Raw genomic sequence first — 8,435 nt, forward strand, 5'->3', positions numbered from 1 at the left:
TAGGTGCCTGAAGGGACAAAATAGTCCCTAGACCAGATCCTAGCAGTTAGATACATCAGAAGACTGAAAAAGCTCCATCTGGGCTGCACTGTTTGCTGCACAGCTAACTTCCATGGGAGCTAGAGGAACACACATTACAAAACAAAAAATAAACCTCCTTTATCTGCAGTTTGGAAGAGGGACTACTTGGCAAATGGGAAGTCTGAGCTGGGGTGAAAAAGCTGTTTCTTTAACAACTCCTAATGTGCTACACCCAGAGGAATCTGGACAGAAGTGAGAATCTACTCCATGGCCTGTGACTCTTGGGACATGCTGAAAGCACCACAACCCAGCCAGCACTTTTTCAGCACAGCCTACACTTGATTCCAGAAGCAGGGAGCAAGAGTCTCATGTTACAGCTAATGCAACACATCACCTTCTCCCAGGATTCCTCAATTTAAGCAAAATAAGGGATTTGGGTTAAGAAGTCAACAAAGCATGCACCCCAAGCTTCACAGCACCAATAGATTTCTGCAGTGAAGTATGTGCCTGCTGGTCCAAGACCCACTTCCACTGTGTTTGCTGGAACTCAGCAACTTGAACACAGTTTTGTGTTCAATGATTCTTGGGCATTAATGTAACTAGAAATTACTCTCTGATCAAACTGAATGAGCAAACTGGCTTTCCTGAGACTAGCAGGTTGCATGAGGAATCTGGGGTAGTTAAGAGAGACTCCACATCCTCAGATTTTCTCCTTCTCTTTCAGGCAAAAATTGTGAATTTTCACTCTTTCAAAATATTGAGAGAGCCCCATATGGTCCTGAATCATTTTACTAGTCTAATGTGAAATTATCCCTTTCTGCTGTTGCCTCCAACACCCCACTCTCCAGCAGCTGCTGGAGTGTATGATCATGGAAGAAAAAAACCCCCTACAAACCAGATACCTATTTCTGTCTCCTTTCTCTGCAAATCAGAGTAGTTCCAGTTGCTCAATCACAGATGGGGAATGCAGCAAGTAAAAGTTATTATAAACAGGAAAGCAGAGCCATTTCTGCCAGACCCTCAATAAACTGTCACTACTGCATTAGGTGCCTAATTTGGCCTCTTTTTCACATCCCTTATTTTTATCATTAAAGATACTTTTCAACAACAGTGACTATACTCCTGTTAAGCAACATTTCTGAGCACTGAATATATAGCACATGACTGTACAGATGGAGAACATATGTCACTATTTCCATGTTTATTTACTTAGCAGCCCAGGGTAGGGAACAGAGAGTTTTTGGTTAACTCAAGATGGCTGAAGCACATGCAATGGCTCAGGCCAGTGATCAGGCAATGAAAAGTGGGGGTTTTGCCAATTCTTTTTTTACATATTGTGAAACTAGCTCAGCTATCCCTGTGTAGAGTTCAGTAAACTGTTGTAGTCTTGATGTTATAGTTTCTGCTTAATTCCTGCAATCACTACGGATACACATGATTTACTGTGAAAAATGCCATAAATCCCATTCTCCATTCCTTGTTCAAAACTCTTACAGAAACTGACAGGATCTCCTGAATTCTTTTAATATTATCTAAGTATGTAGATCAAAATAAAGTTTTGTTTATGAAAAGCAAGAGCACTGAGATAACAACTAGATCACTACGCTCACTATCATCTGCTGCTTGCTCAAGAAACATTTGGAAAAGTGACTGCTTCTCACTTCATTTTCCCCCTTTTCCCTTCTCCTCCCCTCTCATTTCTTTGCAAGATATAAAGGAAGTCCTTAAGAACATATCTGACTCTTGCTAAAGCAATGCCTGCTGCAAGGAAACGGGTCACCTCAGATCTGAACTAAAGAAATTATTTGTAAGTACTAGGTCCTGTGCCTGACAACAAAGTGAACTTTAGTATCACAAAAGCTACGGTAAAGAAAGAGAAAGGTAAAAAAGACAACGTTGCAGTATCATGACCAAATACACAGTTTCAGACCTCAGTCTAACAAAGCTTTCTTCTCTGAAGGACTTCCATTAAAACATTTCTGAACACCACTGATCCCACTTTAGTGGGATCCCCCAACTAAACAGCCTTAACCTGGTCTCCATCCCTTAGCCACTCTGCAAAGACGCAATTTACTGCAATGCAGTTCTTCCATAAAAAAGGAATCTCAGGGTAGTGAGCCATGTGTCCCTAAGGCTCCTTCTTGCTGTAAGTATCCACCGAACATGTGCTAAAGTAGCAACTTGTAACATCCAAAGTATTTACTAAAGGGCAGTAGTTTAAACTAAAATCAAACACCCTGCTACTGTTGCTGCTGCCAGAAAGGGAGCAGGGAAACAGCTGAGTGAGATTATTTCAAGGACTGTCAGGTGCTCAACACTCTGCACATCTAAGTGCAGCCCTGTTCTGTCCCACTTCTCCATCCTCTTCTCAACTTCAAAGGTAACGAAAAGTTACCTTCAAGAGGCAGAATCACCTGCTCCTTTTCTAAAGGGAAGTGAGATTCTTTGCATTTTTCAAAAGAAAAAAAGTCTGCCACACCTCCTTTAATTATGTGCTTTTTCTAAGCTCTTTTGCCATAGACAAGACCACCTACATCTGCAGAGATGGAGAATAAGAAGGAGGGAACACTCTTAACAGCAACCTGAAGCAACAAGAAAAACGAACAACAGCAATAATGATTCAATCATTTGTTAATGGACATAAGACTTATAACTATTAGACCAGTGATTTTTTAGGTAGAAACTCTATTTCTAAACAGCACTTGATTCCAATTAGTTAGCTTCACAAGATAATTAATGCTGTCTGAAAATATCCCAGTTTTTCCGGAGTTAGAGCCAAGTTCTTGGCTAATATCTTGCACTTTTGCAGACTGTGAACCAGTGATGGATGCAAGTGACAGATTATAAACTTTCGCTCTGATGTAGGAATGTATGAGGCACTGCACTTTCTGTTTCAATGTAGGAGGCCTCCTAAAAATTACCTTAAAATTAATGAGAATAAATCAATCTCTAACATCACTAGGAGTGAAATTTAAGATGTAACAGACAGCTTTGTGAAGTGTCACATTCACAGACCTTAAACTTACTACCTTTAATACTTGTCTGTGCTTCAGCCTTGAGGCAAAAACCAGACAAGTAACAGCTGTAATCCATCACCTCCATCTGGAGGGATAGGTAGTCAAAAAAGAAGCAGGAGAACAAAAAAGCAGTAAGGGGCTTCCCACATGCCCTCTGGGTGCAAAGTTGCCTTGTCTGTAAGTGCCCAGGCAGCTGCTGAAGAAATGCTGATGGTGAAGCACTATCAGGAGAGTGAAGCCAGTAGAATCCTGGAGGCTGGCAGAGCACGAAATCTCACTTGTCAGCTGGAATTGAAGGCCATGCAAACTGTGCTTTTGGGGCCACACCATGGCTTAGTACTATTTCTAGGCCAAACTGCTCTGGCACCTAGGCTAGGAGAGCCATTATCATGGATGAGTTTTGGGCCCCTCATTACAAGACAGACACTAAGATGCTGGACAATGTCCAAAGAAGGGTAACAAAGATGGAAAAAGGTCTAGAGCACAAATCTTATGAGTAAGAGTTAAGAGAGCTGGGGGTGTTTAGCCTGGAGCAAAGGGGGCTTTGCAGGGAGCTTATAGCTCTCTACCACTACCTGAAAGGAGGCTGTAGTAAAGCAGGGGTCGGTCTCTTCTCCCAAGCACCAAGTTACAGGATTAAAGGAAATGGCCTCAAGTTGCACCAGGGGAGGTTTAGGTTGGACATTAGGAAACATTTCTTCACTGAAAGGTTTGTCAAACATTGGAACAGGCTGCCCAGGAAAGTGGAGGAGTCATCAAATCTGGAGCTATTTAGAAGATGTGCAGATATGGTAATTAGGGACATGGTATAGTGGTGGAGTTGGCAGTATTAGGGACATGGGCAGAACTGATGATCTTAATGGTCTTTTCCAACTTAAATGATTCTATAATTCTATGAGTACTGAAAAGGAGCATCATTGCTAAGAGTGAGAAAGGTCAGAATGGAGGTAAACCTTAGCTGCTGTTACATTTAAGAGATACTGGTAGAGTGTGTCTCAGTGTCTGAGGCTCCTTCTCAGTCCAATTTTTGCAATCCCATTACTTTTGTTCTCATGGGTTTGGACTGTGGGCACAAGGTGGGCTACTGGCCACCTAAAAAGCCATACATAAATACAACTTGGCTACTCTCATTGCCGACATGAAGTCACTAAGGAAGACCAAGTGTCCTTGCCTTTGTGTACTCCTGAACTAACCAGAACATGTGCACTGCCATTGGGAAAATTTTTTGAAGTGCTTTTGGACAACTGGGAAGAATACGGGTGCTCAGAGAAGTGCCATGTTTTAAAAACGGTGTTGTATTTCATAAGGCACTATATTTTGAATTTCCATTCTGAAATAAGAGTCCAAAATTTATATGTGTTTTCCTCCTTTACAATTCACAATGGCATAAAAACTGAAGGGATTTGCAAGTGACAGAGTATTTTGATACTCATTAAGATGAGGCAAAGGCTTAGACTGAAAAGATGGAAATTAAATATCTGCATTTCATGTGATATTCTTTGCCAAGCTGACAACAGAAACAGGGCTAAAGGACCAGAATATACTTAGGTATACATACTAATGCCTCTGTGAGATAGACAATAATGGAAGTCCAAAAGAAACACCAGCTTAACTATATCTAGCTCTTGTGGTGTATAACTGTGAGACTTGGCAAGCATTCCTAATATCCTGTGTTGACACCACAACTCCTCACAACAAGGCTACTTAGCCTCCCACTCTCCTTGTACTTAGAAAAACTTAGTCCTGTAAACTGAGTTACCTGAAAGAGTGGCTTTTGCAGCACTACTACACATAAACCTTTCTTCCATATGTTCTGTCTTGAGCCTCATGGCACCACTGCATCACAGAGCTAAAAGAGATGCAGAAGATTTAAACCAGTTATCTGCTGCATTAAAGGTTACTAGAGCACCTCCACACTGGCCTGGACTCCCCAGCATGAGCAGTGTTAGGTTAATGCAGAATCTATGATCTTAATGGTCTTTTCCAACCTAAACAATTCTTCCTTACTGTCACTGCTGTAAGATGTTCTGGTCTTGTCTTCTATGATGCTAAAGTTTTTGCAGCAGGCTTCAGCAGACTAGCATTCCAAGGTCTACACAGGCTTCATGACATGTTCTGAGGTCAGCAGATGGGCAACATGTGAAATGACAGACAGGGAGGATAAACACTGTAACAGGCCAACAGTTTCCTCCAGAGCTTCAGGAATACAGACATTAAAATCAGGAAAAAAAACCCCAAAACAAAAGAGCAGATTTTCCTAATGGCCAGGAGGAGACAGATCTTAGGTTGTTACAATAGGGGGCAGCTGTGTATAAAATCTGTACATCTGCACACACCTACACACATGTAGATTTTTGTCATTCCTCGATGCTTTACACTGCTGAAAAACTACAACTTAGTGCTTAACTTTATTGGATTTTGTTTTAAACCTGTCAGGTCCAAATTATAACAAGATGACATGAACATAATTAGAGTACAAGTTTAGCTATGTTATACACACTTCTGTAAAATTAATCTTTCTCAACTCCCCACTCCCCCAAGGTCCATTCATTCTTCCAATTCCTGTTGACTAAAACACTTCCTACTCAATAAATTTCGACTATGGGAAAAAGAAATTCAGTTTCTCAAACTGCTTTCAGATGTCAGCCCTACTAAAACATCTGCATTAGAAGTGTGAGTTGCTGGTCTTGCTTTGTTTTGCATGGTAACAAATTAAACCCTAGGGTTTTGGCGTGAAGAGGTTCCTATTTCTGTGCAGAGTCCTGATTCTGTTTTCATGAAAACACCACCAAAACCAGGAGAAATCAATTTCCTGTTTGATGAAATTGATCTGTGCTGCTGCTTTCTCATTCTCAAGGGACCCAACCACACTACACTATGCAGTCGGCACTGTTTCTGGATGAGACATCTGGGCTATCCGCAGCAGGTTTTAGAGTGATGGAAGAAAACAAGGCTGTTTACAAGACAGCCAACCAAACAGTTCCATTCTGGCTGTTATATCAAGCTTATAAGAGTATCTGCAACCTACATGACCTTATTCTTCTCCAAGTTGAGTGGGCTTTCCCCCCTTCTCATCATGGTGTTTTTTCCAGCATATTTTTCTTGCTGCCTGTTGCCTTTGCTTGAGCAGTACCAGAATCTGAAGTACTTATGGACCCTTGTGGCTAAAGAAACCAAGAATGTGCAGAGAGGGAGGGGCGAGGAGCACAGCTGCGGAGGACAGAGAGAGAGGGGATTTTCCCTGAAGTACTGTGAAATGATCTGAGGAACCTGACAATTTTCCACAGAGCACAGTGAAGTCAGTTGGACAGGACTGATGAGAACAGGGACCAAAATAGCCATCTCATACCTTCTCACTACTGTTTACTCTCTTATGATGGTGGCAGCCAAAATGACAGAAGGTAGAGGAAGGCACATCTATATAGCCTTTTGGGTACATATCCCTTGAAAGGCTTTGTTTAGGTCAAAATCTGCAAACAAATGACTTATTTGGCTGTGGGTTATGACCTGATGAGCTTCATGCACATTTGTTTCTACGTTTTCTTCTCCCTCTCAGTGAAACCAGGGCAAATAACAGATGACCACCTCTGAACACTTACAAATGATGCAAACTGAATTTTATACAAGATATTTCTTTTGTATTGGAAGAGAAGCAGACAATTTGGTTTAAAATGTTGAAAGGAACAGTACTCATTCTTACCAGGAAAGCAGTTTGCAGTATTCACTGGCCTGGGTAAAGTAAATTTTACAGTATAAGTCAAGACAAAGATTTAAACATAAAATGAAAATATTCCTACATTCCATGTTCAATTCAAAACTGGTTCTGAGAGTTAAGAGTCAAATTTGTTTGACTGACAAACACACTGTGTACAACCCATCAAAATCCAAGTGCAGATGCACAAGGGATGCCTGATTTTTTCACATTAAGAGTAGTATGTTCCAGTCTAGTTAAGTGAATCAAATTTGACAAGACTTTGAGGGCAACTTTATGGTGTTAGAAATCCTGATACCTATTCACAACCTCACAAGCACAATCACTAAGACTAAACCTTAGAGGTTAATTGTAGTACAAATTACATCTTGAGAATGCCTTAAGTAGTTAAAGATGATGCTTTGGAACCTTTGGGAGCCACTAGGTACAAAACAGTTAAGTCTCTTAACCTCTCTCCTCATTTCAAAAATTAATGCTCTTTGCTGTTTACTGCTATCTTCTTTTGTTCCTGATGCATTCTTTCAAGAATTTAATTTCTTCCTTCTCTAAGACAAAAACTACTTAAATGCTCACACAATGCTCAGATGTCTGCTTTTAATTTGTGAGATGGCACAAGTTCAGAAACAACACGTGCGTCTATGAAAACATCCTGGCTATGTTTCTGAAAAGGTAATGAAGGCAAGATGACACCTTGTGATCCACAGAGGTAACCAAAGAACAAAGACTTGTAGTAGAAAAGCTTTCATTAAGGGATTCAATGGACAACTATTCCAATAAGTCTCTGGTATGATGCAAGTCCCAATCCTGAAATAAATTCTCAAATCTGCAAGACCAGTCGAAGGCTTATCAAAAGCCCACGCTAAAATGGTCTGAGCCTAAACTGTTTAAAAATCAGTGACAACTGCCTGATGAACATTTCAAGCAGTTAAAGAAGGCATGTTCAGCAAAAACTTTGAAAACTACCACTTCTCCCAGGACTCCACAGCTGAAAAAGGATGTTTTTAAACCATGTAAAATCTCAATGAAGGAAAGATGGCCTGCTTTTTATCCTGTCTAGAGTCTCAGGGCAAAGCCCAGGCATAAAAGCAAAGGTTTTACAGTCATTTAACTAAAGGCTAAACCTAGCTGATGCTGTATTTACACCAGGAGCCTTCTTCATTAGGAGAGCTGCCTGCAATCTTTACATTGTGGCCAAAGGACAGCTTGGGTGCTCCATGGAGAGCCTAAGTCTGATTGGCACAGAAAACTGGAGATTATTTCTATGTCATGTCTATTTCTAATCAAAGCACTGTTTCTGCTCCTCTCAAGCCCTCCAAATGGTTGATTTTTCTCCTCACATTGCACATATGTACTTTGCCTGGAGGCTTTATTCTCATGACATTCTGAGGTAACCAGGACAAGTCACTTTTAAGATAAGGAAAAAGGGGTAACTTGTGCATCACTTTCCAACTAATTTATTTCAGAAACAGCTCTGTACCGAATTAAAAAACAAAAAAGACTGTTTTGGCATAAAAACCTAAGCCTCATATGGCATCTAGTTGGAAAGGATGAGATGTTTTTCAATTCTGCATACAGATGTAAAATTACACCTCCGCTTTCCTGGTCTGCACATGTCAAAATTGAATCTGGGTTTTCACCTTCACCCTACAACTTAAGTTTTAAAGAATTTCCTCAGAAATTGTGCA

Source organism: Acanthisitta chloris, unplaced genomic scaffold (genome assembly GCF_000695815.1).
Source record: "Acanthisitta chloris isolate BGI_N310 unplaced genomic scaffold, ASM69581v1 scaffold2248, whole genome shotgun sequence".
NCBI lineage: Eukaryota > Metazoa > Chordata > Aves > Passeriformes > Acanthisittidae > Acanthisitta > Acanthisitta chloris.